Source organism: Ovis canadensis, chromosome 23, assembly GCF_042477335.2.
Source record: "Ovis canadensis isolate MfBH-ARS-UI-01 breed Bighorn chromosome 23, ARS-UI_OviCan_v2, whole genome shotgun sequence".
Lineage (NCBI taxonomy): Eukaryota > Metazoa > Chordata > Mammalia > Artiodactyla > Bovidae > Ovis > Ovis canadensis.
In genome coordinates, this window is record NC_091267.1 from 40148161 (window position 1) to 40173095 (window position 24935).

Sequence of the window (24935 nt, forward strand, 5' to 3'; positions counted from 1 at the left end):
GTAGAAACGATGGGCTTCCCCAATGGCTCAAGTGGTAAAGACTCCCCTTGCCAATACAGGAGATGCAGGAGACTCAGGTTTGTTCCCTGGGTTGCAAAGATCCCCTGAGAAGGAAATGCTAAGCCATTTCAGTTTTCTTGCCTGGGAAATCCCATGGATCGAGGAACCTGGTTGGCTATAACCCACAGGGTCACAAAGAGTCGAACATGAATGAATTGATGGAGCAGCAGCAGTAGCAACAGAAACAAATGTAACAGAGACAGAGCCCTTTGCTAATTTCCTACAGCAAAGGACAACAGGAAGAATAGACGTTACTTTGGTCACCTTTTGTTTACATTCACAATAAATGCTGTCATTATCCAGGACACGTCTGTCTGTGCACAAACCGCACAGGTGAGTGGGGTGAGGAAGTGATATGACATATACACACTGCTGTATATAAAACAGAGAGCTAATAAAGACCTACTGATCAGCACAGGGAATGCTACTGCACAGTCCTGTAAGACCTGCATGGGAAAGGCATCGACCAAAGAGCAGATGTATGTGTAACTGGGCTTCCCTGGTGGCTCAAACGTAAAGAATCCACCTGGAATGCAGCAGACTCAGGTTCAGTCCCTGGAATGGGAAGATCCCCTGGAGAATGGAATGGCTACCCACTCCAGTATTCTTGCCTGGCAAATCCATGGACAGAAGACCCTGGTGGGTCATATTTCGTGGGGTTGCAAAGAGTCAGACATGATTGAGTGACTAAGCACACACACATGTTTAACTGATTCACTTTTTTACAAAGCAGAAACACAACATTGTATATCAACTTCATTAAGAAAAATTTAAAAAAGAATCAATATTCAATCACCCTCAAGCAGTGATATTTTACTTTACTCAGCACACAATAAACCTGAAAAATAGCTGTAAGAAAAAGTTAAGAAAGTTTAAAATATATTTTTATGATATTATCAGAATTTCCTTACACAAGTGTAACCAGAGGACTTCAGAAGTCTTGAATTCTGTGATTTGATACAGTTTTTTAAATCGGGTACCAGGATATGGTTATTGTAATGGATCAAATCAGATCTTTGATTGGTGCACATAAAATATTTCCAGTACCTGATTTATGTAGGAACTTTCTGAGTAGCCGCTAAATGTATTGCTAAGGACTCCACCATCAATAAGTAACTACTAATGGTTTATCTAGTTTAGCTCATTCTGATGCTGAGTAGTGTCTATATCTTCATCCTATAACTTACAGGAACTTCTTTATTGCTTCCAGGATTGATACTGAAAATAAATATCCATTCCATTAGCAATATCTTTCATTACCCCTTGGGCTATGGAAATTAGTCATTACAACACTTACCAAAGGTTCTATTTCTACTTGCATCAGAATATTTCTGAAAGTCATGGTGAAGAGACGTTCCCATAGACTTTATCATAGGATCTAGATAGGTCGTGAGCCTGGGGTTATCTTGACTCACAACAATATTTTTGAAATTGTTTCCTTTTCTGCTTTAACATCATAAAAATACATTCCCACATCTGTTTTCCAAATTCATGTTCATAAAATCTAGCAAAATCTTTTAATACATTCGAATTATAATCTTCTTTCTGTAACTTTAACTTTTTTTTTTTATAATTTATGTACTTGCTGCTTTGGGTTTTAGTTGTGGCACGTAGGTGCTTAGCTGGGGCATGTGAGATCTAGTTCCTTGACCAGGGATCAAACCCAGATCCCCTGGAGAAGGAAATGGCAACCCACTCCAGTTTTCTTGCCAGGAAAATCTCATGGACAGAGGAGCCCATGGGATCACAAAGAGTGGGACACAACTAGGAGTCTGAGCACGGTCACACACACATGCACACACACAGACACACACACAGACACACACACAGACACACACACACACACACACACACACACAACTTATAGGAATACCCAGTTTAACAGTTCTTTATATCTCTTTCTGAGCTAACCATCTGAGCCATCAGAGAAGCCCCTTACAAGTAGACACAATACATCCTTGTTTTATCTTTGCATTCCTTAGGGCTCAAGACCTATATGAAGAGTAACAATTCTATATCAGGGCTACTGGAATTTCATCTCTCCAGAGGACACTGTTAACTTGAGGGGTGCAAGCAGAGTCGGGGGTGAGGGTTCCACTGAGAAGGTAATAAAATAGGTTATAGATTACATAGATTTTCGAATCAAAGTATTAAAAATATCAGCTAGCATCTGAAAGTAATTCATTTGTTTTCAGTGGTGACTATTTCCCAATCTTTTTGCAAAATTCAAAAGGCTGCAAATTCACCATTAAAAATGATTTGTGATGGGGAAGAAAAAAATCAGACAAAAGAAGATAATAGCATGTGTGTTAAGGTCTAAAAGTTTGGAAATTAACCACTAGAATCTCTTTCTTCAATCTGTTAATTATATTTTTAGCTTCAACTCCATTGTCATTGTAGAGTAGCTTTGAAGAAGTTCTATGAGTTTTAGGCTTCAGATTAATAACATTTCAGATAATTAGCAGAAGAATAGAGTAGCTTAATAGCTTTGGAAGCATAAGGCCTATAGAAAGGAATAAAAAAAACCCAACTTTAGTTGAAATTGCCTTGGGGTCACACTAGTATTTAATCAACGTGCGAGGGTTAATGGTAATACGGTGAGGCTGGCTGGTTCAACAGGCACAGAGACTTCTTTGGAAGTACATATTTCAATAGCAGATAATGCTTTCAAAGTTTGATAGCAATTTCCAGGAGTTTCCATTATTTTGAAGTTAGAGACACAGATTATAACAGAGTGAAAATTAGTCCTACTTTAATGAACCTAGAGTAACAGTCCATTAAATTCAGAATCCTGGGCTCTGTAATTGATAATTTAAAAAACTTTAACCATCTACATGTTTAATACCATAAATGCTGGTTTCACTCAAAAAATAAAACAATGCTCTTATTTAAAGTGACAAAGCAACTGTGCTGGGTTGCTCCTGAGGAGAAGGAGTTGGATTCATTCTCACATTCTTGCATCAGTACATTTACTGCTTCAGAAATGACAGAGAGGCGGCATGCTGAGAAGCAAATAATTCACTTCCTGCTCTTCAAGTGACTTGGTGACAATGTGGGTTGTTCTGGAACCTTTAAAGACCTTTCCTTCCATTCAGCCTTGGTGCCAAACAGTCAGGAATCGTATACTGTCTTCTCTCCTTCTTTCCTTACACATGCATTTGGGCTCAGAATTATGTGAAGGAGACATGTCACTGGAATTTTGTAATTGCATTTCAAAGCACTTACAGCTGACATGTTATGTGTTTACTAGTTCTGTATATTAGTTGTCCGTCTTCCTCACCTGAAGGTAAGCTTCAAGAGGGAGGAACGTTTATTTTTCATCATTGGTTTGTTAATTTTGCATTCTTGTAGCCCCAGTACCTAGGACAATTTTCAGCATCTAGTAGGTGCTCAATGCATCTTTACAGAATGAATAAATGAATTGATTTAGATCCTTGCTTTGTCCCAGTATCTCTTACACATATCATGGTCACTTACTGGGTCAGTCCTCCCCGGCATAAGAATAAATATGCTCCCATGCGATCCCTAGGTCTAGGAATGTCCTGTATGGACATGGAGCAATTTCTTAGTCTTTTATAAACAACCTCTTAAGTTTGTTTAAAGCACCACATAATAAACATCTTACCCTTTCTCCTTTTGTGGTGCGGGAAGTGTTCTTCCCTGACTTCTCCAGTCAGTTCCTATTGCTCATATTCTCATGCCTCTGCCGGCTTCCCCTCACCCTTCCTAGCTAGCTCATGTGCACATGCAAGGTAGTCAGAGCCTGAAGTTGCCTTGATGCCAGCCAGTGCCTTGGGACATCTGACGCCCTTGCCTGGTTCCTGAAATTGTTGGTCTCCCAAGGATTATCTCAATTTTTGCCTCACAGTAAATAAATGTCCTTGTTCATAATCTAATCTTTCACCTACCATCAAATGTTACCACTACCCACATCTCTTACCCTCAAGCTTTATGGTCATGGTTATCTTATTCAATTAGATTAAATTTTCACACTCTGTTTTGTATTTGGTTGATGGGCAATTCATCCTTATGGTGAGGCTTAGACCCTCTGGGAATGGACAGCAGTTGACACGGTTGGCATTTTGTTATTTATAAACAGTGATAATATTAGTAAATACTGTATCTGAAGGTTATGAAAAGTCTGTCTTAGGTGAAGGTAAAATACACAATATCTTATATAGTGTTAATTAAATGATGCAGAAGGAAATTAACCAGACCCCAAATCTACCTCAAATAAAATACATTAAGTGAAGTGAAGTCACTCAGTCGTGTCCGACTCTTTGCGACCCCGTGGACTGTAGCCTACCAGGCTTCTCCATCCATGGGATTTCCCAGGAAAGAATACTGGAGTGAGTTACCATTTCCTTCTCCAGGGGATCTTCCCGATCCAGGGATCTAACCCGGGTCTCCCACATTGGAGGCAGGTGCTTTAACCTCTGAGCCACCAGGGAAGTGGCAATCCACTCCAGTATATTGCCTGGAAAATCCCATGGACAGAGGAGCCTGGAAGGCTACAGTCCATGGGGTCGCAAAGAGGCGGAAATGATTGAGCGACTTCACTCACTCACAAAATACATTAACCAAAATGGTAAATATTACTTATTTTGTGGTTAATATATAATGTATATGTATGTGTGTGTGTATATATATATATATAATATGTTACCACAAAAATATAAGGAGTTGACACATTAAAACTCAGCTCTGACAATGTTATGCTCTTAGTTGAAAATCTTCAGTAACACTTCATTGCCCATGAGTTGATATCAAACTGCCATAGACACAAGCAGAATATCAGCCAGTCCACATCCTCCTCCTGCTCTTCATTCATCAGAAGACGCCCCAGCCAAACTGTCCACTCCTTTTCCCTGTACACACTTGCAGTTCCCCTGCTCTATTTTTCTCCCTAATCTCCAAATGGTCTGGTGAACTTTCCTTTCAATCTCTAGCCAGAAGAAAATTGAGTAAAATATCAGGTTTTTGGAGTAAAAGACCTGGGATCAAACCCACGTCTTGTCATTGTGTGAGCCTGAGCAAGTTTTACCTCATTTGATTTTTTTTTGTCTAATTTGTCCGTGGTTGACATGATATCTACTCTGTAGAATTAGTGCAAGAATGAATAATATAGGTAAGGTAAATACTTCAATCTTTGATAAAAATGGTATCTTTTACCTAATTTCCTAAATATGTTTTAAATTTTAAGCATTCTTTGCTGCCCTTATTTGAAGTAATGTTGAGGAAAAAGAATAGGCATTGGATGCAAAAAAAAAAAAAAAAAGAAGAGTACTTTCAATCCTGAATTTTGCATTCACTTGTGATGTGCCTCAGTCAAGCATTAGGTTGGTCAAAGAGTTTGTTCATGGTTTTTTTTCATAATATCTTAACTTATTTGAGCTCACTGACTTGCCTGTAGAAAGTACAAACCTGTACTTCCTACTGTTTAACTTAATATTCTGAATGAAATGACATGCAAAAAAATGCTTTCTAGAGTTTCTTTTCTTTCCTTGTTTGAACACTTATAGCACTTTGTACATTTATCTCTTATGACATTTGAAAAGTTCTAGTTTATAAAACTGTGGACTTACTAAGAAAATTTTACCTTTCTTTAGGATAAGAACTGAGTTGTTTTCATGTTTTTATCTTAATGCTCTGCTTTGAATATACATGCTAGAGGTAATTTTGTATATCAATATAAGAAGTAAGCATTCGCTCAGTTATGCCTGACTCTTTGCGACCCCATGGACTGTAGCTCTTCAGGCTTCTCTGTCTATGGAATTCTCCAGGCAAGAGTACTGGAGTGGGTTGCCATAAGAAGTAAGTCACATATAACAATTATGACTAAATTTTGCTAAACTTACTTTGTCAAATTAGAGGACAGTGTTCAAAATTCTGAGACCCAAGAAGTGTGAGCAAATATGTTTCAATGGAAAGAGAGCAAGGAGTGAAATTAATGATGATTTTCCCACAAGGAAATTCTAAAGGGAGTTTAAAGTCACAGCACAATTGAAGAGGAACAAAAAAGGTGCAAGAGAAAGGGTGGTGAAGAATAAGATACATGGTACTAAAGGCTACAGGACCCCTGTTTTTCTTTAGCTACTGAAGCCCCATCTACTCCTCTGTTCTGTACTATGCTTAGTTGCTCAGTTGTGTTCGACTCTTTGCAACCCCATGGACTGTAGCCCCATCAGGTTTCTCTGTCTATGGGGATTCCTTAGGCAGGAATACTGGAGTGGGTTGCCATGACCTCCTCCAGGGAATATTCCTGACTCAGGAATCAAATCAAGGTCTCCTGCATTGCAGGCAGATTCTTTATCAGCTGAGGTACCAGGGAAACCCCTTTTACTCCTCTAAACTTCACCAAAATGTCTTTACTCTTTTTATGAGGGTGGCTTAATCCCATGGTGCCAGGCTAGGACATGGGTTGAGATTGCCAGAAGCAGATTGAGGTGTGGATTGACAGGTGAGAGATTCATTAAGAAAATGCTTCGTGGGAAACTGGAGGAGAATAGGGAAAGCAGGGCTGGGGAGGGTTATGACTGGAAAACCTAAGCAAGGTACCATCTCAGGTAAATTTCTGAGAAAAAAGAAAGAGGCCTCATTCTGATCTTGTGAGGGTTTTTGGAAATGTTATGCCTCGGTGTTGTTTTGACTTGAGGTGAGGGAGATATAAATTCCCAGGTGCTTCCTGATCCCTGTACAAGGCAGGCAAAGAAAGCTCTGGTAACCTGAGGGCAGTCTTCCGAAAAAAAAATTGCACAGGCTGAGTTTTGGAAACAAAAACACAAAATGTGACTCCTTCCTGCCCCCACCGCACACCCATATACACATCCAAACTCTCTGGGCAGAGCATCATTTTCCAAAACACCAGCTAAGGTGAGTGAGAACTGTGATATCATTACAGTTTATTACTACTACTGTGGAATGAAGAGATCTTAGGTGCTTATCTTTTGCTCCTCTCTCATGATTACTGTGAGAGCTTGAATGAACGGCATCCATGATCAAAAACACCAAAGAGAAGAGTGAGTACTCCTGGGAGGAATGCTTTTGAAATGGAAGAAAAAGACGTCTTTACACTGAGAGAATTCAGATGATTGCTATTTGAAATATGGTATTTTAAGAATCAGTTCTGGAACACTAGGCCATTGAATTTAGGCTTCAGAACCTTAAGATTCTATTCAACTTGTGACCCCCTTCAAGGCATAAATCATCTGTGGGGCTTGGTCTAAAGTATCAGTGCAAACTCCACAGTTGTTTAATTTACATCAAGGGTACCTGCCCATTTTAGTCACCCATTTTTTTATAGGCTTACTCCATTTTTTACAGGAAAGGATGTACTGTGAGCAGACGTAGGAGCAAATAGTGGTAGTGGGCTCATAAACTGAAGGAGCCCTTGTGAGTTAACACTGGCAGGAATGCTTCAGAGACACCAAAGAAACTGGTACCTGTTTTGCAGCCTTTTTCTCTGTGCTTTAATTTTAAAGCAGAGCGTTAGTGTTGACATTTTTCAGTTGATAGGCATTTTTCTGGATATTCTTTGGAGATTTCCAAGTAGGCTAAGAAGCCTTTCTGAAGGATGAGGAAATGAAACTTTTGTATTTTTATTTCTACTGTAACTATTCTTGAGAAAATTAGCTCTATGTCAAGACAACAGGACAAACAATGCAAGATTATGTTCCTGAATCTCAAGGCACATCTGACAAAGTGTGCTCTGTATCATTCATCCATGTGCCCTCCAAATGATTTCCTTTTTTTTTTAATGGCACTTCAAACTTTATTTTTCTGGGCTCCCAAATCACTGCAGATAGTGATGGCAGCCATGAAATTAAAAGACGCTTACTCCTTGGAAGGAAAGTTATGACCATCCTAGATAGCATATTGAAAAGCAGAGATATTACTTTGCCAACAAAGGTCCATCTAGTCAAGGCTATGGTTTTTCCAGTGGTCATGTATGGATGTGAGAGTTGGATTGTGAAGAAGGCTGAGCACCAAAGAATTGATGCTTTTGAACTGTGGTGTTGGAGAAGACTCTACAGAGTCCCTTGGATTGCCAGGAGATCCAACCAGTCCATTCTAAAGGGGATCAGTTCTGGGTGTTATTGGAAGGACTGATGCTGAAGCTGAAACTTCCATAATTTGGCCACCTCATATGAAGAGTTGACTCATTGGAAAAGACCCTGATGCTGGGAGGGATTGGGGCCAGGAGGACAAGGAGATGACAGAGGATGAGATAGCTGGATGGCATCACCAACTTGATGGACATGAGTCTGAGTGAACTCCGGCAGTAGGTGATGGACAGGGAGGCCTGGTGTGCTGTGATTCATGGGGTCGCAAAGAATTGGATACGACTGAGTGACTGAACTGACTGATCAACTGACCCAAGATTAGCTAGAATAAATTAATAATATCAGTTTTCATGAAAATCTGTAATGCTAAAGACATATTTCTTCTTCTAGGGAAGCACTAAAATGGAATAGCTTATAACTCTCTAAAGGTGGAATTTTCATGATGACAGGTTGACAATCTCCTTAAAGAATCAGTAGTGTTGGACTTCCCTGGTGATATACAGTGGATAAGAATCTACCTGCCATTGCAGGGGACATGGGTTCAATCCCGGGTCTGAGAAGATTCCACATCCTGCAAGGCAGCTAAGCACATGCTTCAGAACTACTGAGCCTGAGCTCTATAGCCCATGAGTCACAACTGCTGAAGCCCATGCACCCAGAGCCTGTGCTCGACAACAAGAGAAGTCACTGCAAGGAGAAGCCCACACGCGACAAGCAAGAGTAGCCTTTGCTCTCCACAGCTAGAGAAAGCCTGTGTGCAGCAACAGAGACAACCAAAATTTAAAAAATAGATAGATTATATTAGAAAAATCAGTGGAGTATATTGTGAAAACCCAACATGTACAAGGTTTTTGGTATTGTTAAGGCTCAGCCTTAGCACCTAACACCTAAAAAATGAAAGATTTAGTCATGCATGAGCCAAAATAAAAAGTGTACCCTTTATCTGTAGACTCAAACTCCACATAACAAGCATATAAATTCATTCCCATGTGAGACAATCATTTCCAAAAGAGCTAAGAGCAAATGATTTCTTTCTTTATGCTCATGACTTTGGGACATGGTTTCAACATTTAATTACTTCTGTCCTTTTCCTTAGCAAATTGTTTGCAAAATCACACTTGTAAGAAGGAAAATAATTTCCATAACTGCAAAGAGCTCATGGCAAAAACATCAGGTGGATATAAAGATTGAAGAACTTATCCACTTCCCTCTTCAGGAGAGGAGTATTTAAGTGTAAAGACTTTTTAATTCTCACATTATTGGGGGTACCCGAAAAGCAAAGGAGAAAAGGAAATATATAAGCATCTGAATGCAGAGTTCCAACAAACAGCATGGAGAGATAAGAAAGCCTTCCTCAGAGATCAAAGCAAAGAAATAGAGGAAAACAACAGAATGGGAAACACTAGAGATCTCTTCAAGAAAATTAGAGATACCAAGGGAACATTTCATGAAAAGATGGGCTTGATAAAGGACAGAAATGGTATGGACATAACAGAAGCAGAACATATTAAGAAGAGGTGGCAAGAATACACAGAAGAACTGTACAAAAGAGATGTTCATGACCCAGATAATCACGAAGATGTGATCACTTACCTAGAACCAGACATCCTGAAATGTGAAGTCAAATGGGCCTTCGAAAGCATCACTATGAACAAAGCTAGTGGCGGTGATGGAATTCCAGTTGAGTTATCTCAAATCCTGAAAGATGATGCTGTGAAAGTGCTGCACTCAATATGCCAGCAAATTTGGAAAACTCAGCAGTGGCAACAGGACTGGAAAAGGTCAATTTTCATTCCAATCCCTAAGAAACGCAATGCCAAAGAATGCTCAGACTACCACACAATTGCACTCATCTCACATGCTAGTAAAGTAATGCTCAAAATTCTGCAAGCCAGGCTTCAGCAATATGTGAACCGTGACTTGCCAGATGTCCAAGCTGGTTTTAGAAAAGGCAGAGGAACCAGAGATCAAATTGCCAACATCCACTAGATCATGGAAAAAGCAAGAGAGTTCCAGAAAAACATCTATTTCTGCTTTATTGACCATGCCAAAGCCTTTGACTGTGTGGATCACAAGAAACTGTGGAAAATTCTGAGAGAGATGGGAATACCAGACCGCCTGACCTGCCTCTTGAGAAACCTGTATGCAGGTCAGGTCAGGAAGCAACAGTTAGAACTGGACATGGAGCAACAGACTGGTTCTAAATAGGAAAAGGAGTACGTCAAGGCTGTATATTGTCACCCTGCTTATTTAACTTCTATGCAGAGTACATCATGAGAAACGCTGGGCTGGAAGAAGCACAAGCTGGAATCAAGATTGGCAGGAGAAATATCAATAACCTCAGATATGCAGATGACACCACCCTTATGTATGGCAGAAAGTGAAGAGGAACTCAAAAGCCTCTTGATGAAAGTGAAAGTGGAGAGTGAAAAACTTGGTTTAAAGCTCAACAGTCAGAAAACGAAGATCATGGCATCTGGTCCCATAACTTCATGGGAAATAGATGGGGAAACAGTGGAAACAGTGTCAGACTTTATTTTTTGGGGCTCCAAAATCACTTCAGGTGGTGACTGCAACCATGAAATTAAAAGACACTTTCTCCTTGGAAGAAAAGTTGTGACCAACCTGGACAGCATATTAAAAAGCAGAGACATTACTTTACCAACAAAAGTCCGTCTAGTCAAGACTATGGTTTTTCCTGTGGTCATGTATGGATGTGAGAGTTGGACTGTGAAGAAAGCTGAGCACTGAAGTATTGATACTTTTGAACTGTGGTGTTGGAGAAGACTCTTGAGAGTCCCTTGGACTGCCAGGAGATCCAACCAGTCCATTCTAAAGGAGATTAGTCCTGGGTGTTCTTTGGAAGGAATGATGCTCAAGCTGAAACTCCAGTACTTTGGCCACCTCATGCGAAGAGTTGACTCATTGGAAAAGACTCTGATGCTGGAAGGGATTGGGGGCAGGAGGAGAAGGGGATGACAGAGGATGAGATGGCTGGATGGCACTACTGACTCAATAGACATGAGTTTGAGTGAACTCCGGGAGTTGGTGATGGACAGGGAGGCCTGGGGTGTTGCAATTCATGGGGTCGCAAAGAGTCAGACACAACTGAGTGACTGAACTGAACTGAACCTACAGAAATGTAAAGAAAATTAATTTCTTTTGTTTAAGCCACCCACTCTTTGGTATTTTGTTTTGATTGCCAAAGTAGTAACACAGACCTCAGGCCACTAGGGGACAGATTGTAAATCTCTCACCCATAGGACTCTATGGGAGTTATCAGAGGCTTCAGGGAGAGAGGGAGAGAATGACTCACTTGATTAGTTGAATCTTATGGAATCTTTTCTAATGTGATGCCCCTTTAAAATTCTGTTTCCTGCATTCTCCAAAAACAAATTCAAAAATCATAAACTTCTAACCACTAGCTTTCACTGCATAGGAAGTGATTGAAATGTTTTCTTCCTCATTTTTTTGCCTAGATACTTAGATTTTGAAAAGAACAAGGGTAAAAATAAAAGTTTTACAGCCACATAACAAATGCTATGAAGTGAGGGCCAAAATTAATTATAAAGAACTTCAAGGAATCCAAATTTAGAAAGTTACGACGCTTTTCCATCATACTTTATTTCCTTTCAGCTATATATTTGTGTGTGTGTGTTGTGTGTGAATGTTGACCTGAAGTTGAGATATGGATTACAGTTGACATCCTCTTATAATCACTTAGGGGTAGGTGCCAGTTGTGACATAGTTTTATTACTTGTTTTTGGACATATTTAGATACTCCTATATATTTTTCTCCTTTTTAATGGAGTTATATAACCTGTTGTCACAAACCATGTTAAGTGTAATTGCCATTGAAAATGTCTGTAAAGAATTACCCCATGATTTGGTATTAAATGAAAAAGTTACTATCTACTCAGGAAGGCATGAAAAATGATCAGTTCAGTTCAGTTCAGTTCAGTCGCTCAGGCGTGTCCAACTCTTTGCAACCCCATGAATTGCCTCACGCCAGGCCTCCCTGTCCATCACCAACTCCCGGAGTTCACTCAGACTCACGTCCATCGAGTCTGTGATGCCATCCAGCCATCTCATCCTGGGTCGTCCCCTTCTCCTCCTGCCCCCAATCCCTCCCAGCATCAGAGTCTTTTCCAATGAGTCAACTCTTCTCATGAGGTGGCCAAAGTATTGGAGCTTCATCTTTAGCATCATTCCTTCCAAAGGAATCGCAGGGTTGATCTCCTTCAGAATGGACTGGTTGGATCTCCTGGCAGTCCAAGGGACCCTCAAGAGTCTTCTCCAACACCACAGTTCAAAAGCATCAATTCTTCGGTGCTCAGTCTTCTTCGCAGTCCAACTCTCACATCCATACATGACCACATACATGACTAGATGGACCTTAGTCAGCAAAGTAATGTCTCTGCTTTTGAATATGCTATCTAGGTTGGTCATAACTTTTCTTCCAAGGAGTAAGCGTCTTTTAATTTCATGGCTGCAGTCACCATCTGAAGTGATTTTGGAGCCCCCCAAAATAAAGTCTGACACTGTCTCTACTGTTTCCCCATCTATTTCCCATGAAGTGATGGGACCAGATGCCATGATCTTCGTTTTCTGAATGTTGAGTTTTAAGCCAACTTTTTCACTGTCCTCTTTCACTTTCATCAAGAGGCTTGTTAGCTCCTTTTCACTTTCTGCCATAAGGGTGGTGTCATCTGCATATCTGAGGTTATTGATATTTCTCCCGGCAATCTTGATTCCAGCTTGTGTTTCTTTCAGTCCAGCATTTCTCATGATGTACTCTGTATATCAGTGGGGGTAAATTTGATATTTGTGAAACAAATGTTCATAACTAGAAAAAGGACTATAATTCATCATTTTCTTGCAAAGCAACAGCCAAATGTTCACAGGATCTCAGGGAAAAAGATAGCCTCAAGAAGCTGTTTAACTTTTGTTTTTAATATCAGTAGTAGAATATTGCTCACTGCAGTGTAGGAAAAGTCAGAGAAGCCTTTCCCAAAACTCCAGAGTAGAGGAAGAGGTAGTGTGACTATTTCCTGCATGAATTAAGACAGTTGTTGAAACACTAAGTTATCCTTTCATTGGCACTATTTTTTCCTTATTGTTGGTATAGGTATAAGACAATGGTGTAGATTACAGTGAATGGCTTAAGGTAAATGAAATACATGAAATAAACCCAACCAAAGAATTATACATTTCAAAAGTTAATCTCTTTGGTTTTTGTAGTGTTATTTTGTGATATATAGTGTAGTGAGTAGAAAGCTTTTGATTCTTTTGAGGAATAATATTCTTCTTGTGAAAAGCCATGACAAGGTTTTTTGCTTGTTGAATTTAACACCTGTTTAACCATGTATATTTCTCATATGTGAAAAAAAAATCTATAAACAGCCAGTATGCTCCTGCAAGATTAAACCAAGTTTGATGTTCCATTTCTTCATTCAAAAAGATACCCTGGATTTCCCATTTGAATTGGTTTCGTAAAGATAACTGCCATAAAATAGGGTCATATATACAATTGCTTCAGGCAATTAAACCTGCAATTTATTATTGTGCAGTGTTCAATATCTAATCTATTTCTGTTGTAGAACTTATTTAGCCATATGTTAATTTAGGCGCAGCCTTGAAATTTCATTTCAGTAAACTTCAGAAGGGTGATGGCAAGCAAAATTTTACTTGTCATTGATGGGTAATCAAGAGATAGTCCAACAGTTTGTCACACTCTGGGCAGGATTTTGGATCATCTAGAGGGGTCTTCTATCTTTACAAACAAAGGTTAAAGAACAGGCCTCTTTCACTTCAAAATTTGTCAAGAGGGCAAGTAGCATGGTAACTGTTCTTAACACAACACACATCAAAACAAACAAACACAACAATAAAAACAGGACACAAGGAAAATCTGGGAGGTGTTGAATCTATTCAGGACCTTGACTGTGGTGCTTGTATATGTTCAAATTCATTACATTGTACACATTACAATATTTGCAGTTTTTGTATATCAATTATACAACAATTAAGCTATTAAAACCAGATCTATTATCATCTCTTTTTTTTTTACCATACATAGAACCCAAGCTGATAATTCACTGTTATTTTGTTTCAGTTATAAGGAATATTTCTTCATCCCTCCACTTGAATTAATCTATAAAACAATTTTAGTTGAGATTTGAAACATCAGTGACTTAGAGTGTACTAAGAAACAGAAATCTATTTTTGGATGCCTCTTCTCTTGTAAAACATAAAAAGGGAAGTTGGCAGTCCACTCAGGCCTTGATTAAATACAGCTCTGATTCAATAAGGAAAGAAAACCTTTACTTGATGAAATTCTTCTGTAAAGGTATTTCCTTTCTTATATTGCTAAGGAATTTTGATTTTATTTTTCAGCCATGTAGTTAGGATGTAGTTTGATTCCTTTGAGAACTATTGGGATCTTTTCAGAAAATTCTGTATTATGTTCAGAAATTTTACTTTCTTTTAGAAAGCAAAGGTGATACAAAAGAATTAATCAGTAGATTATAACTCACTGTTGACTAGATTTTCAGGGGTAAATTTTACTTTTTGTTTCTATTTTTTCTTATATTTCAATGGGCCAAGTATTTGTATGTAAGCACACATATTCATATAGTTACACAATGCTTTGCATATAATTGTTCCTACAGAGTTAATGACTGATTAAAAGAATTTACGGATTCACTTTTTGTATAGGAACATAAGCAGATGTCATACATATCAGTATGGCCTTGGCACATAACAAATTGTAATAAAACTATATTCTTATCTGAGAGTTAACTGAAAATAGGCCTGAAGACTGAGCCCCTGGACCAGAACCAAAAAAAAAATCTATGCATTTAGAAGGATAGAACTTCAAATCAGAGACACAAGTCTCCATAGAATATCAGCTTTATCAGGGTAATACCTTTTGTTTTTAGTTTGCTTTTTTCCAAACCTCAGAGGAGAACAATTCTTTCATGACTGTTCCCTTTGTGCCACATCTAAAGTATTTTAACCTATGTTATGTTCCCCTAACCTGCTACATTCCACCTATAACAATACTTATCATGCCTAATTATGAACACTTGTCTATTTTTATGTGTCATCTTTAGCCTGTAATCTCCATTAGGGCAGGAACTATGCTTATATTTGTTGTCATTTTATCTAAGCACCACAATATATGGAAACATGAAGAAACAGAATATGTATTTATTAAATGCATAACTAAGTGAGTAAATACATTCTTTACTTAATATTTCTTCCCTTAAAAGCAAATAATCAATCATGTCTTTAACATCTTTGTACTGCTTGCTACAACAAGGTGTTTTTTAATGAAGTGAATGTTCTATGAGAGGATCAAGTTGATAAGCCTCTTGCCCTTTCAAAATCCTATGAAATGACAGAATAAACCCATATCATGATAAAGCAAGAAAGCAAGCCAAGTTGAGGAGTTCCTGAAAGCTAGAAAGCAGGTACAGTTAGGTATAATGAGAAACAGACCTGGAAGCAGTCACAAGCAATAGGGGAATAGGCTTAAGTAGGAGAGTTGAGTGGAGAGGGAGTCACTTAGAGCCACTTTGCCTGGGGAGTTTCACAGGCTACCTCTCCTTAGACTGAGTGGACCAGGGAATTTGGCCAAAGACTAAAGCATTTAGTGGGATACTTGGACTAAGTTGTAGGGGATACTGCAAGGTTACTGCTAAGTAACTTGAGTCAGGGCAGGGGGATCCTGCCAATACCCCGAAGACCAGACTTATCTGCATCTCCCACATAGCCTGTTGAAAAAGCATTTTCAAAACCAAAAATAAATTGTCAGTAAGTCTTTGAATTATAGCAAAGTATTAATACAATGAAAGTGAGATATCAAACGAGAAAATGGAATTTGTGATATCCATAGGATAACAATATATAGCAAAATCAGATAAATGTGAAATCATTACATTTAGGAGATCTTGAAAAATTTTAAATTCTTTTTTTTTTAATTCTGTATTTTTATTTTTATATATTTATTTATTTTTTGCCTAAACATTCTTTATTATTATTATTATTATTTATTTTTTTAATTTTAAAATATTTAATTCTTACATGCATTCCCAAACATGACCCCCCCTCCCCACAACATCTCTCTGGGTCATCCCCATGCACCAGCCCCAAGCATGCTGCACCCTACGTCAGACATGGACTGGCGATTCAATTCTTACATGATAGTATACGTTAGAATTCCCATTCTCCCAAATCATTTACAAAAGTAACAAATGTTCCATGTGGTAGGTAGATTTCTAGAGTGACCCTCTTGCCCTGGTTTCTCTGTAATCTCAGGAACTGGTGATTATGCTGTTGATGGCAAAGAGGATTTTGCAGATTCAATTAAGGTTACTAAGCAGTTACTTTTGAATTAATCAAAAGGAAGATTATCCAAGTGGTTGCAGTTCAATCACATGAGCCCTTTAAAAGTAGAGTTTTTCTCCAGCTGGAGGCAGAAGAATAAGCCAGGACTCAGTGGAGCATGAATAGGACTCGGTCCACCATTGGTGGCTTAAGCATGTGGGTAGAAAGCTTTGTGGAAAGGACTAGAGAGGTGATCCTGGGGTGCCAGACAGGCTGCTAGCTGACATTCATAAAGGAAATAAGGACTTTAAACTTATAGCCATGAGGAACTGGATTCTGCCAAGTTGGATGAGCTTTAAAGCAGATTACTTCTCAGTGCCTCCATAGGCAGAAAATTCCATTTTCTCAAGTGTTGTCTAACAAGAGCTTTTATCCTGGCTGATACTTTTATTTCAGCCTTATGAGACCCTAAGAAGAAAAGCTGAAGTGTATGTCAGCTATTTTTCTAGATTTTCATGACTTAAAGCAAAGCCATTTAGGATGTACTGTTATTGCCACCAGTGTTCCCTACAGTTTAACATACTGTTAATGGATTTACTCTGAACACTGAAGACTTGAGTTTTGCCTGTAGAATTGACCAAAATCAGCTGACATACACTTCAGATCACAAAGTGCCTACTAACTAACCTACAAGTCATTTTGCCAAAGCTGAATGGTATTGTATTTCCTTAATAATTGAAAAGAAAATATATCTTCCATAAGATGCTGCAACTTATACCTATAAATAAATAAATATATATATAGTTTGTTTTATCCAAATTAACACCCATGTTTATGTATAAGATATTCTACATATTATCCTTTGTTCCTAAAATGACTGGAAACACATCTTAAACTTAACCTGAGACTTGGCAGCCGTATGTTTTTTCAAGAAAATCTGTATTCTTATTGCCCAATATTTTGGTTTGGACACTTTTCATCTTTTAAACTTCACTACTATCATATAACAAGTTTTTTTTGCTCCAAGTTTTGCTACTCTAATCTTTATCTTACATGGATATAGAAGACTTTTTCTAAAAGGCCAATCTTGTTATTTTACTCCCCATTGAATGGCTACCATCTGACTGGAGGAAAGTTAAACTTTCTACCTTGGCTAGAACTGGCTTTTGCATTCCTTTCACTCCTCACTCCTCATCCTGTTCAGAGTTGTATCCCAGGCTACACTATAAAGCTCTCCAAAGTCATCATGCTTCTCCTTATTACTGCCTCCTTCTGTGGAATATTCAAGCTCCACTCTGGTCCCACGACTTTCTTGCCCTTCCTGACCTGTATGTCTGGCAAAATCCTTAGTCTTTTAAGTTTCAGTTCATGTACCACACTCTAGGAAAATATATGGTGAAATAGCTTATTTCTGAAAGAATCTTAGCCATAACTTTCTCTACAGATTTGATATGTACTGTATTTATAACATTGTATAATTTATAATTTCATTTATAATTTTATAATATATTCCCCATTCCACATGGCTGCTGTAACTACATGATTTAGCAGTCATGATATCATACAGTTAGCATCACAAACAGTTAGTCAAACATGACCAACTAATGAATATACTTATTCATGTGAGAGCATTTCCATGTGGGAGTAATTGTTACTGCAATGGGACCCTATAGATGTCTTGATGATTAGGAGGTATCTATCAAATATCAGCAAAATAATGGAATGAATATTCATTATGATAAAAAAGCAATACTAATATCAAACAATTACATAGCACTTTCAATATGCTTAGGCACAATCTAAGCACTTTATGTGTCTTGACTTTTTGAAGTCTCTAAATTCCATTCTCTTACTTGAAGATACAATTCTGTGGCATTCATCAGTTTAAACGTAGTACTCTGAATAGTACTAGGGCTTTCCTGATAGCTCAGTTGGTAAAGAATCCACCTGCAATGCAGAAGATCCCGGTTTGAGGTTTGATTCCTGGGTCGGGAAGATCCCCTTGAGAAGGGAAAGGCTACCCACTCAAGTGTTCTTTAGCTTCCCTTGTGGCTCAGATGGTAAAGGATCCACCTGCAATGTGGGAGACCTAGGTTTGATCCCTGGGTTGGGAGGATCCCCTGTAGAAGGGAAAGGTTACCTACTTTGGTATTCTGGCCTGGAGAATTCCATGGGCTGTATAGTCCCATGAGGTCGCAAAGAGTCAGACATGACTGAGAGACTCTCACTTTCACTTTGAATAGTACTTGACTATAGTAGATGTTGGTCATATAAACAAACTCTATGAGTATTTTTGGAGATATATAAAGGCTGCTGCTAATTAAGTCTTTGACACATTACTATGAATTTTGTCTTAGTTTAGTGCCTACATTTCTAGTCCAGTGTAGCCCAATTTAAAGTAATTTGTGCTCAATGTAATGTGGCAACCCTGAAAGGAGGGGAGTTTGGGGGAAGAATGGATACATGTAAATGTGTGACCCGAGTCTCTTTGCTGTCCGCCTGGAACTATCACATTATTAATTGGCTTTACTACAACATAAAATAAAAATTAAGATAAATTTAAAAATACTTAACCAAACTGGAAAAATAATTTGTAATATTCTAGAGAACAGGGTTGTTTTTTTTCTTATTTTAAAAATTGTGATTACTATAATCTTACTACAAGATATACTTAATTCAATAGACATGTCAGGTATAAAACATTCTATTTTTTACACATGGGGATGCATTGCTTTTTCTTTGTTTCAACATTATATAAAATCATTTATTTTATTATGCTTTGATTTATCCTTAATTATTTGTATGTATGTTTTCTTATTATATTGTTGGTTCTAGTGCATAACAATCTAGGTGTAAGTCTATGCCTTACCCACCTTTTCATCTCTACACAGAACCTAGATATAACATGATAAGAAGAGAGACTATAAAGTAGGATTGTGCTGTGCTGTGCTTAGTCGCTCAGGTGTGTCTAACTCTTTGTGACCCCATGGACTGTAGCCCTCAGGCTTCTCTGTCCATTGGGATTTCCCAGGCAAAAATACTGGAGTGAGTTGCCATGCCCTCCTTCAGGGGATCTTCCCAACCCAGGAATTGAACCCAGGTCTCCCTCATTGCAGGCAGATTTTTTTACTGACTTACCCACCAGAGAAGATCTGAGATGTAATCCCAGTCTGCCAGGAAGTAACTCTGCTACTTTAATTAATTTTTTTTTCTGGGATTCAGTTTATTCTAAAGTGAATAAATGCTTAGGCTTAAATCATCTCAAAATTTCTCTCTAGTTCTAATACTCTCTTATTCAATGAGACAATTGTTTCTGCTAAAGTTAGTCATATTTATGATTGAGTCATAGTTATTTGCGGAGAAGGCAATGGCAACCCACTCCAGTACTCTTGCCTGGAAAATCCCATGGACGGAGGAGCCTGGTAGGCTGCAGTCCATAGGGTCACTAAGAGTCGGACATAACTGAGCGACTTAACTTTCACTTTTCATTTTCATGCATTGGAAAACGAAATGGCAACATACTGCAGTGTTCTTGCCTGGAGAATCCCAAGGATGGGGGAGCCTGGTGGGCTGCCATCTATGAGGTTACACAGAGTCAGACACAACTGAAGCGACTTAGCAGCAGCAGGAGCAGCAGCATAGTTATTTGACTAGAACTTAGAATTCTTTTTAAAACCTTGTTTCTATATAATAATAATACTAATAATTCATTAAGATTAGAATCTTCAAGTCTGGACACATAGGGAGCCAACTAAAGATATGTTATGCAACATTCTTTGCTGTTGCTATTTCTGGCCTGGTGACTACATTTTAGCCAATGGGATATTAATAGAAGCAATGTGTTCATTTCCTAGGTTGTCCCATGAAAAGGAATGAACATGCTCATCATTTTCTCCTCACTCCTTCCTGCAGAATGGTATACTGACTTAGTGACAAATTATGCAGATAAGAGCAACATTCAAGAAGAGGTCATTAACAAAATGGGGAATGTAAGTTCCCAACCTAGCATTCAGTCTATTGTGCCTTGACTCTTACATATAGTTGACCCTTGACAATGTGAACATTAGGGGGACCCTCTGGTAGTCTAAACTCTAGAAATAACTTATAACTGGCCCTCAGTTCTGAGTCTATGGATTCAGCCAACCTCAGATCACATAGTGTTTACTACTGAAAAAAAAAAGTTCACATGTAAGTGAAACTGTGCAGTTCAAACCCATAAGAGTCAACTGTAACCAATCACATACAAAACAGAGAAATAAGTACTATCATAACAAGCTAGTGTTGTATCAGCTAAACCAATATCCTGACTTATATTTGAGGCCTAATAAAACTCAGAAGACTTATAATTGGAAAAAGTATCTGTAAAGCATCTTGAACTATTAATGTACCAATAGACCATCATGTTACTATTTATACTGAAGATGATATGCTAGATAGATGAAGTGATCAGGAAGCAGTAAATATTCTAGATGCCCCAGTGGGATTTATGCAGGCCAAAGGATGAGAGATAAAGTCTGTTAACGTTTAGGGGCCTGACACATTGCTGAAACTGCTGGGAGACTGAAGTTCATCATATCAGACTATCCTTTCTAAATGAGAGGTGTTTTTTGTTTTTTTTTTTGTTTGTTTTGTTCTTAAATATTTACCACCAAGAAAAAGTCACCAGGTTTCATGATGCTTTTGGATTTTGAAGTCAACTTATACCACAATTTGGTATGCTACTTCAATACTTTTACTGAGAAATTGATAAAACTCAGTTTGAGAAGACCTGAAGCTATTGCTAGAACCACATATTCAGCAGGTAAGCCTGCAGTTCAAGTTGCCCTGTTACTTGGGCCTCATGTCCCATAGATCATGGTGCCACACTACAGTCTGTTGGTCCAATCTGGCCCATCATCTGATTGTGCGTGGACTGTGAGCTAACATTACTTTGCCAACATAGGTCCATCTAATCAAAGATATTGTTTTTCCAGTAGTCATGTATGTGAGATTTGGACTATAAAGAAAGCTGAGCACTGAAGAATTTATGCTTTTGAACTGTGGTGTTGGAGAAGACTCTTGAGAGTCCCTTGGACTGCAAGGAGATCCAACCAGTCTATCCTAAAGGAAATCAGTCCTGAATATTCACTGGAAGAACTGCTGCTAAAGCCGAAACTCCAATACTTTGGCCACTTGATGCAAAGAACTGACTCATTGGAAAAGACCCTGATGCTGGGAATGATTGAAGGCAAGAGGAAAAGGGGACAACAGAGGATGAGATGATTGGATGGCATCACTGAGTTGATGGACATGAGTCTGAATAAGCTCCAGGAGTTGGTGATAGACAGGGAAGCCTGTTGTGCTGCAGTCTATGAGGTCACAAAGAGTAGGACAGGACTAAGTGACTGAAATGAACTGTGAGCTAAGAATAAATTCTACATTTTTTAAAATAGTTGAAACAAATATCAAGAGTAACATTTCATGACTTGTGAAAATTACATGAAATCTAAATTCCATACCCACAGAGCAAATTTTGTTGGACTAGAGCTACAGTTCTTTCACTTATTGTCTACAGATGCTTTTGTGCTATGATGACAAAGACAGATAGCTGTGACAGAAATTGTATGGCCCATGAAGCCTTAAATATTTACTGTTTGTCCCTTTATAGAAAAGCTGACAGCCCCTGCAGTATTAAAAAAACAAAACAAAACAAAACAAAACAGAAACTTGTAATGGAGCCTCTGGCAGACCTTAAGAGGAAACTGTGGCTCAGATTCAGTTTGAGTCTTATAGTATGGTCACGCTCTCCTTTCAGAGATTAAATTTGTGTGGGTTCAACATCATAGATGTTCCCTTATGCAGACGGATCTAGATATTCACAGCATTAAATGTCCCATCTGCCAACCTCAGAAGTCATTGGAAAAGTGACTCTTGGGTTGTTTTTAGAACCAAACCCCTGATTAAAAAGAAAAGCACCAGAGAAAAGCATGAACTAATGTGCCTATGATGATTTGAGGATGATCTAATTCACTAAGTCAAACAATGGTGTATAGTTCAACATTCCAGTGAAAACTAAAGGGGAAGTGTCTAAGAACAAAACAAAGATGAATCGGAGGAAACAAATACAATGGAAAAACAGGTACCTTAGACACCCCGTGTAACTGTTCCTTTTGTTTTACTGTTCCTCCTTCATGTCATGTCTCAGGCTTCATAAGGAATTCTCTATGAGCACCTGGTATTTCAAGGGAAAGCAGTCACTGGCATGACATATGACAGCACCCAGCAGTGGGTAGCCAATGTATTATGGCCCTACTCAGGGAACACCTAAAAGTTTCAGTAGAGGGAAATCCTCCTAGTGGACAATCTTGGGGCAGCACATCTATTTGTCTCATGTAAAGGGAGAGATTGTGTAAAGGTGAAAGTTGGATCATAAAGAAGGCTGAGTGCTGAAGAATTGATGCTTTCAAATTGTGGTGCTGGAGAAGACTCTTGAAAGTCCTTTGGACTGCAAGGAGATCAAGCCAGTCAATCCTAAAGGAAATCAGTTCTGAATATTCATTGGAAGGACTGATGCTGAAGCTGAAGCTCCAATACTTTGGCTACCTGATGTGAAGAGCCAGCTCATTGGAAAAGACCCTGATGCTGGGAAAGATTGAAGGCAGGAGGAGAAGTGGGCAGCAGAGGATGAGATGATTGGATGACATCACTGACTCAATGAACATGAGTTTGAGCATAACTCTGGGAAAAAGTGAAGGACAGGGAAGCCTGCTATGCTGCAGTCCATGGGATCGCAAAAGTCAGACACAATTTAGCGACTGAACAACAACATGCTAGCTAATGAGTTGAATGACCTGTCAAGGCTTTGAAAAGAACAAGATCTGCAAGACTTCTGTTAAGTCTGGACAGGATGTAATTGAACCAACTTCTTGGTTGGTGATGGAAGGAATTGTGTTTGTTATAAATGATCATCAGAGTAGATTCATTTCAGAGAAGGTTTTAAGCAAAAGGATGGAGACTATGACCTTTCAGATGATTTCATTGACTCTTTCCCAAGTATCTTTCTGTTTGCTTGATAGAGCCACATATGAAGTCGTCATGGAGTTTGGCAAAAAAGCCGTGCATGTTGTTGGTGGCTTAGTATTATCCTCGCCGAAGCTGTTCTGGCTACTGCGGATCAGAGGCTAATGCTCATCACCTGATAGCGTATAATTTCCCAAGAAAATAGCTATCCAGGTGGTAGCAGGTTAATTACATTGTCCCCAGGGATAGCTAGATAGATAGACGCAAACATGCCTTCCTATTTGTAATACTTCTGCCAATGACACTTTTCACAGACTTTCAGATATCTTTTCTCTAACATGGCACATAACATCACCGCCAATGAGTGTATGCTATTCATTTGTATGGCAAAGAAGTGAATCAATGAGCTGGCATCCGTGAAATTTACTTAGCACACGCTTATGATTCAATTGCAGCTGGCTTTATAGAATAGTGAAACAGCCTGCTGAAAGTTTAGTTACAGCACTGACTGGCAGACAAGTCTCTTTAAGGTCATAACATTCTCCATTTACCATGTAATATATGCCATAAACCAAAAGACACTCTGGTTCTCTTTTTACTATAGCTAGAGTACTTACATTAGGGAAACTATGGGGTTAGAGATGGTTTTTTTTTTTTTTTTTTTTTTTTTTTTACTATTACATACAGTAAATCACTGGAAGAATTTTTGCTTTCTGTTTCCATGACCTTTATTTTAGTGGCTTTAAACATCCCGATCTCCAAGGTAGAAATTCTTCTACTAGGGAACAAAGTTTTATGCTCCTTTAAAAAAATACCAAAAACTGAAATTGCTCTCTGGCTCATCATGTCATGCAGAGAAAAGGGTCAGTATCCTGATGAAGAAATTGAGCTTCATTACCAAGGAGAAAGCAACTGGCTGCTGTGACAATGTGATAAGAAAGACAACATTTGAAACCAGAGGATTCACTGAATTTTCAGTACCTTTTAGCATTTTACCCTACAGTAGTCAATGGAACACTCAGGAGTCTAATAAAGATGGGGCCAAGAGGACTCAGATCTCAAGAATCAAGGTTTGGGTCACTCCACTTGATAATGCATTGCATCCGTTCTAGGTAATTGCATGGGGTAAAAGGAACAATAAATGGGTGTTGAAAGACAGCAGGTATAGATATGGGACTGTTAAAGCCAGGTTTCATATTAATTCTTTCTTTCTCTCCCCCTATGCTATGAAATGGTGATGGCTAAAAACTCATACTTTAGGTGGAAGTTTATCTGCAGTGCTATCATATTATGATTAAATGAGAGCGTAGGATATTTTGTATTGGTACACACGTTTTTCATCAAGAAAAAGAATGAGAGTAGTTATTGAGAAGCAAAAAGGGTGGACTGAGTTGGATATTTTTATTTGCACCTCCAGGTCTTCTCTTCACCCTTTCCCACCTTATTCTGTTTCCCAGGAAATTAACTTTATAGAATGCACCG